At 47.1% G+C, this 10,687-nt stretch overlaps 1 long non-coding RNA gene across 1 annotated transcript; it reads left to right on the top strand.

The window, feature by feature from the left end:
* Positions 1-1,775: 1,775 nt before the first annotated feature.
* Positions 1,776-8,389, top strand: LOC119086804. Its single transcript, XR_005090159.1, has 3 exons — positions 1,776-1,928; positions 6,265-6,429; positions 8,083-8,389. It is a non-coding gene; the product is annotated as an uncharacterized LOC119086804 (long non-coding RNA).
* Positions 8,390-10,687: the final 2,298 nt, after the last annotated feature.

Genomic DNA, 10,687 nt, shown 5'->3' with positions numbered 1-10,687 from the left:
AGGCGTCAAGCAGAGGCTTCAAGGCGTGATGCCTTGGGTGGGGTCTCACAGGCGTATGGAGGTGAATGCGGTTCATGGGAGGCTGTCATAGAAACCTGAGCTGGTAAGGGGTCGCACAATGCAAGAAAAGGTGGGGGTAGAGGGAAAAGTACAGGGGGCCAGGTAGCCTCATGATGGCTCAGCAGGCCGGTTCCTCAGTGAGTTTCATCCACTGACACCATTATCTAAAGTTCTAAAAGATTTCCAATAAGGAGCTTCATAAATACCGTATTAAACAGCTAATTCAACAGCCAGTCTTCTAAGGGGACAAAGAGGATATCTGGTCACCAGTGTCAGGCAGAGGAAGGAGGGGGATGGGAAGGCTGTGGGGAATTCAGAACAAAAGGGAAGGGAAGTAGGGGCGGCTTCCACAGGAGCACAGCCTGTCAGAACTGCCAGCACTCACTGGGGACCCCTGAGAGCATGCTGGGAATGGGCCTGAGCGCTCAAATGAGAACTGGGAGCTAAATTGTATTTACAACCCACGTTATCATAGTAATCTTTTTTCCCCCCAACATCTTTGATGTTTTCTTCTGAAAACATGAGATACATTACTTTTACAAAAGTAATAATAATAATAATAATAATAATAATAATAATAATAATAATAACCATTTTACTTGGTAACAATACATCCAGTTTTAGGATGGGTGTAAGAAAGAAAAATATTTAAAAGGACCAAGAATCGAACAGGAAGGACCACTGTTATGGGTCACACTGTGTCTCTCCTTAGGAGGCCCTAACCCAGTGTGATTAGTGTCCTTGACAAGAAAAGGAGGTCGGGAACATGTATAAACAGAGGGGAGACCATGAGGCCACAGGAGGATGCCACCATCTACAAACCAGTAAGACAGCCTACAGAAGAAATGTGGTGTCATGGTTTAGAGATGGTTCGAGGGTCCCCAAAGGTTCATGGGCTGGGGATTTGGTCCCCAAGTGGTATGGTAGTGTTGTGGTGGGACCTTCAAGAGGTGGGGCCTCTTGGGAGGCGGTTAAGTCTTTGTGGATACTGCACTAGGAAGGGGCTCATGTAATTGCTGTGGAACTCTCAGCAGGTCCTTGGAGATCAAGATATACAGCTGGTTACTGAATTCTCTGATTTCCTGTCTTGCTCTTCCATGACAGTGCATGTTCCTGTGAAGAGGCCCTCACCAGAGCTGAGTGAGAGCCAGTGCTGTGCTCTTGGTCTTGAAGATGTGTGAACCAAATAAACCCTTTTCATTTACAAAGAACAAACTGTCAGGTATTTTTTTTTTCTTTTTTTGTAGCAATGGAAAATATACCAATATACCAACACTGACACCATCTTGGACTTCTAGCTTCCAGAATGGGTAGAAAGTCAATTGTTTTAAGCTGGTTGGTCTGCTGCACCCTGGAATAGCAGTGCTGTAGGCTAAGATAGTCATCTGGGTATAGAGCAGAGTGGTCCTCAACTTTCCTAATGCCATGACCCTTTCATACAGTTCCTCATGTTGTGGCAACCACCAGCCATAAAATTATTTTGTTGCTACTTTATAACTGTAATTTTGCTACTGTTATGGATCATAAAGTAAATATCTGATATGCAGGATAGCTGATATGTGACCCCTGTGAAAGGGTTGTTTGACCCCCAGAGGGGTCACGCCCCACAGGTTGAGAACCACTGCTGTAGACGCACAGGAAAAAGCTTTTGGAGGCGGAAGTGGTGAGGGAGGGGGGCAGGGAGAAGCAGGAAGTGAAGTCACAACAGCAGAGGGCATCTCAAAACTGAGGAGCGGTTGCCTAGGGAAATCCTTACGAGAAAAAGTTGGGGAGAGCATTGGTTTCCAGAAAGCTTCTGGGACTTGAATCAGGAAGTTGCCAGTGACCTTTGAGAAGATGATGCCATCGGTACAGCAGGGGAAATCCAGGTACACTGGGCTAGGGAGGGGACTCAATGTGACAGTCACGTCTTGAGGGCAAGAAGTTTCATGTGAAGCTTAGGGACAGAGAGGACGGTAGCAAGAGAGGCCGAACTGAGGGAGAACTTAAAAAATGGTTTTACTGTCATATTTTAATTGCACATAATTATTCTCATTACGTATTTTGATCACAGTTACCGCCTCAACATCTTGCCTCTTCCCACACCCAGTTAATCCCATTCCTCTTCCCAACGAGCCCACCTTCTACTCTCATGCTCCCCTTCCCTGATTTTATCACCCAGTAAGCTTCATTAGGGTTATTTACAGGTGCTGGGCGGGCGTTGTTTGCAGGAGCATGGGCTCTACACCATTGAAGGAAATGTCTCTCTGTCCCCCATCAGCTGTTGGAGAGACAATGTTTTAGAAGAGGAGGGGAAAGCCCCAGGGAAGCAGAAGAGGAGAAGGAGGAGGAGGGACCAGAAGAGAGCCTGATGTCAAATCTACTTTGTTGAAAAGGTCACATGACCAGGGGGGAACCGTGAAGCTCAAAGCCAAGCCCAGCCCCCTGTATGGAGCATGGCATCTGGAAGTAGGAGACGGAATGGGTGCTGTGTCGTGCCCTCGTTCTGAACAGAGAGGCCCAGCCCTGAACTGCGACTTTTTTTTTTTTTTTTTTTTTTTTTTTTGGTTTTTCGAGACAGGGTTTCTCTGTGTAGCTTTGCGCCTTTCCTGGAGCTCACTTGGTAGCCCAGGCTGGCCTCGAACTCACAGAGATCCGCCTGGCTCTGCTTCCCGAGTGCTGGGATTAAAGGCGTGCGCCACCAACGCCCAGCTGAACTGCAACTTTTTATTCAGCTTCAGCTGGCTTGCTCCGAGCTCTGCTGTTACTGAATCAGCACGTTCCAGGTCTGTGTCACCCTACAGCATTCAGGCACCTGCGTCTGTTACTTTAAGGGTTTCCCCAACTGCTGAGCACGGGCCAGGCGATTTTGAAGTCAGCACTGAGACTAACCCACCAACTTTCGAGATCAGGGGTCTGGGTGTGCAGATGAGACCCAGAGCATATATATTCTTGTTCTCCTCACTCTGCAGCAGAATGCTGAAGTGTTTTTTCCTGTTTGGGCCTCCCTGGGCTCAGTCCCCAAGCAGCTGCCTTGTTTTCTTAGGCACTGGTTGCTGAATTACTTACTGGTAGGCTCGGGCCTAGGACATTGCCTCCTCAGCTAGTGGTTTTGAAACTTTCAAAGAAGCGGTCTCAACCCGTCTTTCAAATAACATTCCAGAAATCCCTAAAATATCAAATGGCTAACGGTTCATCTTACACATATATTCCCATTATAGCCTCAAACTTATTATATTCACACACCATAGAGTGCAGTAATGAGAAATGTGGGCTCCTTTATGGAAAACGCAGAAGGGTTATGAGACCTGTTGCTGTCTGAAGCCAGACTCAGGGTTCAGATTATTCCTACAGTTTATTTTGGTCACGCTCTAATGAGAAATTCCTCCTTCGCACAGATAAAGGACTATAAACCATAACATTTTTTTTAAATTGGCCAGCCTTGAGACCTTGAAATATTCTGTAAGTAATCACAAAATGACAGGATACCTACAATATCTCTGAAGGTCTTTAGAACAAACTTGTTTTGTAACATGCCTACTGGTCTGCAATGGGCGCTATACATTTCTAAGTTATATGTTCAAATCTATTATACTACAGCATGAAAGCCTAATTTAACAATATCTTAAAGCTGAAATTTGAAACAAATATTTCAATTTGTAAAAACCTAAATGATGTTTTGTAAGGCATGGATCAGGCCAATACGTTAAAAGTCACCTTGAGTGAGCCGGGCATGGCTATGCACAGCTTTAAGCTCAGAAATCCGGAGGCAGAGGCAGGCAGGTATCTTTAAGTTCTAGGCCAACCTAGTGAGTTCCAGTGAGTTCTAGTCCAGCCATGGCTATGTAGGAAGACCTTGTCTCACGAACAAAACAAAAGAGAAAAAAAACAAAAACAAAAAACCAACCCACCTTGATCCTGAACCTGGTCATTAACCAACGATTTATTTAATGCCTCTTTGGTGACAGATTCTGTATGTGGCTGAAGACATGGGACAAAATAGAGCACACAAAGTGAGACTTTGGCCTGAAAACTTAGCTAGAACCAGAGGGAAATTCCATCCAGGACAGCACATGTGACATATTCCGAGGGCTCCGAAGGCAGGTGGGTGGAGAGCCCCAGGCTTCAGTGGGCTGGGGGTACGGTGCGTAAGAACACAGCAGCTTTCTAGAGATGGTGAATTCCACACTGGGAACACATCAGTGCTTCTTATCTGTAGCAGGTGCATGCTTTAAACGCTCTGCAGAAACCTAAAGCAGATAGCACAAGCCTCAAAATACACTGCATTTTCTCTTATATGTACCTATAATAAATTTAAACTATAAAGGTTTGTCTTTTAAAAAAGTGTGTGTGTGTGTGTGTGTGTGTGTGTGTGTGTGTGTGTGTGTGTGTGTGTGTTTGCACCCATGCATGCAGAAGAGGGTGTCAGATCCCCTGGAGTTGGAGTTAGAGGTAGTTGTGAGTCACTTGTGGGTGCTGGGAACCCAATTTGGTCCTCTTTCAGAGCGACACTATACTTTCAACTTCTGAGCTATCTCTCCAGCCCCAAAGTTTAATTTGTAAATTAGGTGCAGCAAGAGACTGTCAATATCTCGTAAGGAATCAGAGTCACGACAAAAATAAACTACACAAAAATTATTTGAACATCATAGATCGTTTACATCTGTAATATCCCATATAATGTGGAATGATTATAGATAACTGGAACCATTGAAGGTGAAATCCAAGAATCAGGTGAAAAGTGGAGAGAGGAGAAGGAATTCTTGGGAGGAATGCAGAGGCTCAGGCCTGGGAGGGTCCGTGCTGCTTCCACACTGGGAGAGGTTTGTGGAGGCAGCTGGTGCAGGTGAGTATAGGAGACAAACCTGGGAATGGCCAAGGTATGAAGAGAGGCATGAGGCAAACAAAGAGGCGCCTCAGAGCCTGTCCTGACACATGGCACTCGCCGATGGCATTTCTACTAGACAGGGCTGATGCATAATTTCTATCTGTTTGCTTTGGAGAGAGGATCTTGATATATAGCCCAAACGGGGCTTGGATTTGAGGCCACTCTCCTGCCTCAGCCTCCTGAGTGCCTAGGTTATGGGGCTGTGTTACCATACCCAGCTATAATAGCTATAATTTGTAGGTTGTTTTTCTTTTTTAAGACCTTATAAGGAGGCCAGGAGGCCTCTAGGAGACTGTGACGAAGCTAAGGTGGTGGAGGCTGGGACAGGAGGACTTGAGTTGAGTGGTATTTAGGAGACACTGCTAACACAATTTAGTGATGGTCTCTAGTGGGTGAAGAGGAAGAAGAGACACCAGCGCTCCTGCTTAAACAGCCATCGGGGGAGAATTTGCACCCAGGTTGTTCTCTTTCCATAGCTCTTCAGGGACATTAAGTCGGACTCCTAGCTGAGACTCAACAGCTTGGACCCAGGCCCAGAGGAATGATCTGAGCCTGGGCTTCCATGAGGGAGCCAGTGTTTCTTCATGGAGGTCTGGCTTATAACTTGTTGCTAAGAATGAATGAGCAGGATACCTAGTGCACAATCAGCTGGTAAAATTGGCCAGCCAAACAAAGGCCAGATTTCTTCCTTTTCTTTTCCTTTTTTTTTTTTTTTTTTTTTTTTTTTATTTTTCCCGAGACAGGGTTTCTCTGTGTAGTTTTGGTGCCTGTCCTGGATCTCACTCTGTAGACCAGACTGGCCTCGAACTCACAGAGATCTACCTGTCTCTGCCTCCCCAGTGCTGGGATTAAAGGCAAGCACCACCACTGCCTGGCCAGATTTTTTATGCAGAAAGCAGTTATAGAATGGAGTGAAGATCCTTCCCTCCCTCCTTCTCTCTCTCTCTCTGTTTGCACATGTCTGTAGGTGTGCAGACCCATGCACATGCGCAGAGGCCAGAGGAGGGCAGATGTTTTGCTCTGTCACTCTTCACCTTATTCCCTTGAGGCACAGTTTCTCATTGAACCTGGAGCTGCCCTGAAGGCCAGCAAGTCCCAGGATCCTCCTGTCTCTGCCCCCAACAGTGCTGGAGTAGAGGCTCCTGGGCAGCTGTATCAGGCTTCTCATGTAGAATCCAAAGCCAGAGCCTCATGTTTGCGTGAGCGCCCTCACCTGCTGAGCCATCCCCCAGCCTCAAGTTGTTTCCTAGCTTACAAAAGCCACATAACCTCCCACCAATGAAAAGACAAACATATTTCTCTCAAGGCTTGTCATGAGGCAAAACTCTGTTTTCTAGGTAGGTAGTCATTGCAACAGACCCTATGGGGACAATCTGAATCCATGACTTTCCAGTAAAGACAAACAGCCCTGGAGCGTCTGTCTACCTCCGTGTCACCGAGTTCCTGGTACTTCCTGAGTGCTTCGTAACGTTTGATGTCAAAGTGTCAACCGCAACACTCAGGTTGGTGAGGTGTTCAGGGGGGGAAGGGAGGGGAATTTGTGTGGTTTCCGAAATAGGAAGTTCTACCTTAACATGTATCATTTCTGAAGTGGAGAAAGTTCTGGTAGGTTTTCAGAAAAGCTAACACAATAACAAGTCGATGTTTTCAACATATTTATAGGTCAAAATAGTAAAAACACAACTTACAGCAAAACTCTGTGGTGTCATTTGCATGTGAAATAACTGAAATACACCCCACAGTTTGGCCAAAGAAACTGTGGCTTATTTTTGTGAAAGACACAATTGGCTGCCTACCAGGATTTAAATATTTTTTAAGGCAGGCTTTCAACAAGGCTCACTTGGATTTGAAGATCAATGCCAACAGAGACATATATGTGGGTTATTAACTTCGCGGGAAAGCATCTTGGTTTGAATAACGTTAAAAGATTGCACCTTCTGAAACTCACAGTCATAAAGAGATGGGTGCGGCCTGCCTGTTACCAAGGGTGCTGGTTTACTGGGATCAGAACAAAACAGGCTCGGGTTAGACTCCAGTCAAGAAGCTTGTGTGTGGAGGCATGTCCTGTGCAGATGTGTGTGGAGGCATGTCCTGTGCAGATGTGTGTGGAGGCATGTCCTGTACAGATGTGTGTGGGTGGCATGTCCTGTGCAGATGTATGTGGAAGCATGTCCTGTACAGATGTGTGTGGAGGCACATCCTATACAGATATGTGTGGATGGCATATCCTATACGTCCTATGCAGATGTGTGTGGAGGCATGTCCTGTACAGATGTGTGTGGAGGCATGTCCTGTACAGATGTGTGTGGAAGCATGTCTTGTACAGATGTGTGTGGGTGGCACGTCCTGTACAGATGTGTGTGGAGGCATGTCCTGTACAGATGTGTGTGGAGGCACCCTGTACAGATGTGTGTAGAGGCATGTCCTGTACAGATGTGTGTGGGTGGCGCGTCCTGTACAGATGTGTGTGGAGGCACGTCCTGTACAGATGTGTGTGGAGGCACGTCCTGTACAGATGTGTGTGGAGGCATGTCCTGTACAGATGTGTGTGTATGGCACGTCCTGTGCAGATGTGTGTGGAGGCATGTCCTGTACAGATGTGTGTGGAGGCATGTCCTGTACAGATGTGTGTGTATGGCACATCCTGTGCAGATGTGTGTGGATGGCATGTCCTGTACAGATGTGTGTGGAGGCACATCCTATACAGATGTGTGTGGAGGCACGTCCTGTGCAGATGTGTGTGGATGGTACATCCTATACAGATGTGTGTGGATGGCACATCCTGTATAGATGTGTGTGGAGGCATGTCCTGTACAGATGTGTGTGGAGGCATGTCCTGTACAGATGTGTATGAATGGCAGCTGGCTATGTAGACCGTCTTTCCTCAAATGTCTCCAGTGGGCTCTGACTTCAGAGTTTCTGTCTCCACTGGGAGCAAGGGAAACTCTGGATGATTCAGTACCCTCTGTGTGGGCATCCTGACTCCAGAAACCAAAAAGAAGAATCCTGGAGCATGGAAACTTTCCCTGGCCTGTGATAAAGCAATTCATGGGGGAAATGGAGGAGGCCAAAATGAAGCAAGATTGCTGCTCTATCACCTTAACTAAATGGCTGGGAAGAGGAGTGTGACTCATTCTGTGTGTTTACACCCACAGCTACCATTCTAACCCCTGGAGTTTGGAGACTGCAAATGGTTTGCCATCAGAGAAGGGACAGGGGTGGACAAGACGGCTCAGTGGATAAAAGCCTTGGCCACCAGTCCTGATGACCTGAAGTTCATCCTCCAGACCCACACGGTGGGAGGCGAGAACCAACTCCTTCAAGGCATCTTCTGACCCCCTCCACACGTGTGTCATGACGCATATTCCCCACCCTTCTCCAATAAATAAATAAAGAGATCTAGAAATTATTTCCTTAAGAGCCAGAAAAGGGGTTGGGGTGTCAAGACAGTGTGGTGGAAGAGCTGTGGACTCTGGAACCCACGCTGCCTATGTTCAAATCCCCATACTCCCTGCTGGCCCTTGGATGAGGACAAACTATTCTCCCCATGCTTTGGTTTCTCTCTTTGACAGGTGGGAGAGTGTAATGAATAAAGGTTCTTACGGGGCTCAATTGAGTTCAGAGTTGTAAAGTTCATGGAAGATGTCATGTGGAGAGCCAAGAATATTTTTGTAGTCCACCCAGCACACATCTGTGGATCAGGCACTAGAGAGATTGGCTGGTGGGAATTCTTAAGCAGTCCATCTTAGGAGCCAAGTCCCCATACCCATATCCTCTGACACAACCTTGCATTTTGGACCAGTGATCCCATGATCTCCTGGTTTGCTCTCTCTACCTTCCTGGTTCTGTGTTGAACTCATGTCACATTCACCCTGATCAACTCTGCCCTCGGGGAGTCCCTCACCTGTTGCCCCAAGGCTCACATCTCTCTTCTTCATTCATGCCTGCTGGGCCTGTGGCTGATATAACATGACACCTGCCACTAACGCCTCCAGTCAGCCACCGCAGGCTTGATAGGCTTGTGGCATGCCCTAGAAGCTCCCAGTGGGTGAAAAACCCTCCTGTTCTTGTCCCCTCACCTGGGGCAACCAGGGTCAGGGAGTAGCACAACCATCCATGTAGGCCTGGGAAGTACCTCCCCTGGCCACGACCCTACCCAGTTCTTACACAAACCTATCAGCTTTTCTATTCAGACCGTCTCAGACGAGCCTGCTTACCGTTCTCCCTTGTTCCGAGGGGCTCTAGGCTACTTCTCTCACTTGGATGTTGCCTTTAGACTCAATGGTGTACACACGACGTGGCTGGGGGAGAACTACTAAGTTACAGGTAAGTACTACAAAGCAAAATACACCAAGCATTCTGTAATAATGACCAAGGGGCTGGCAGAGAGGCTCTCTGCCTAGGTAACATTTAGGGGAGGATGAATTCAGGTCTTCCTGGAGTGTACATGTCCTGACATCGGAACAAACCTAAAGGATTGACTGGGGACAGTCACAGGCTGGAGGCAAACGGGTCAGTAAGGCAAAGGGCTCAGAGTCTGGCTTCTGCAGGGCTTTGGAGGCCATGGGGAAGAGTTCAATTTTATTCCAAATGCAGGGGGAGGGTTATGGCTTGGGTGTCAAGTGATTCATGTGTTGAAGGCTTCGGTCTCCAGTGGTTGGATCCAGTTGGTGAAAGATGAATGGATCATGAGGGCTTTGACCTAATTGATGAAAGAGTCCACTGATGGCTGCGTCATCGTAGAAAAGCAGCACTGGGAGGTGATGGGAGGTAAGGGGTGGGGCACAGTGGGAGGAGGCAGCTCCTCCTTGGTGTCTCTCCTTGTCCTGGCGGGTCTCCATCTGCTCTCTGCTTCCTAGCAGGCAGAAGATGAGCATCTGTGCTCCTCTCTGCCTTCTCCACCATGGTGCTCAGCCTCATCCAAGGCCTACAGGGCTTTGGCCAAGAGACTGGGATGATGAGGCATCTGGAACTAGAAGTCTCTCCCTGTTATGGACTTACTGCAGTGATGATGATTTTTAAACAGAGGAATACTTGCTTTACTTACATTTAAAAATGCTGTTATCTTTTCTTCATTTAAACTGTAACCACTCAGGACTTCCCATGAAGCCCCAGCCCCTCCCCTTACTTTTTGATCTTCCAAAAGGAAGTTGCCTACCTCCCCTATCCCCACACTTTTCTCCTACTCACCATCTTCTAGCCCAGTGGTTCCCAACCTTCCTAATGCTGCGACCCTTTAATACAGTTCCTCATGCCGCGGTGACCCCCAACCATAACATTATTTTTGTTGCTACTTCATAACTGTAATTTGCTACGGTTATGAATCATTGTTGTGGGTATTTTACTCTTTTGCGGGACCTCCCAAATTAATCACACATGGAGGCTTATTACTAATGAATGCCCGGCCTTAGCTTGGCTTAGTTTCTAGCCAGCTTTCCTTAACTTGAAATTGTCTCATCTACCTTTTGCCACTGGGCTTTTCCATTCTCTTACTTCTGCACATCTTACTCTTACTCTATGGCTCACTGTGTAGCTGGGTGGCTGTCCCCTAGAGTCCTCTTTCTTCTCTGGTTCCTTCTCCTTTATTCTTCCTCCCAGATTTATCCCTCTATACATTCTTTCTGCTGGCCATCCCTGCCTATCCTTTGTCCTGCCTTGCTATTGGCCATTCAGTTCTTTATTAGCCCATCAGGTGTTTTACACAGGCACAGGAACACAGCTTCACGGAGTTAAACAACTGCAACAGGACCGAGAGTAACA

Source organism: Peromyscus leucopus, chromosome 16_21 (assembly GCF_004664715.2).
Source record: "Peromyscus leucopus breed LL Stock chromosome 16_21, UCI_PerLeu_2.1, whole genome shotgun sequence".
In the NCBI taxonomy this organism is placed as follows: domain Eukaryota; kingdom Metazoa; phylum Chordata; class Mammalia; order Rodentia; family Cricetidae; genus Peromyscus; species Peromyscus leucopus.
The sequence above is the reverse complement of the archived record's forward strand: the minus strand, read 5'-3'. Positions and strand labels throughout refer to the sequence as shown.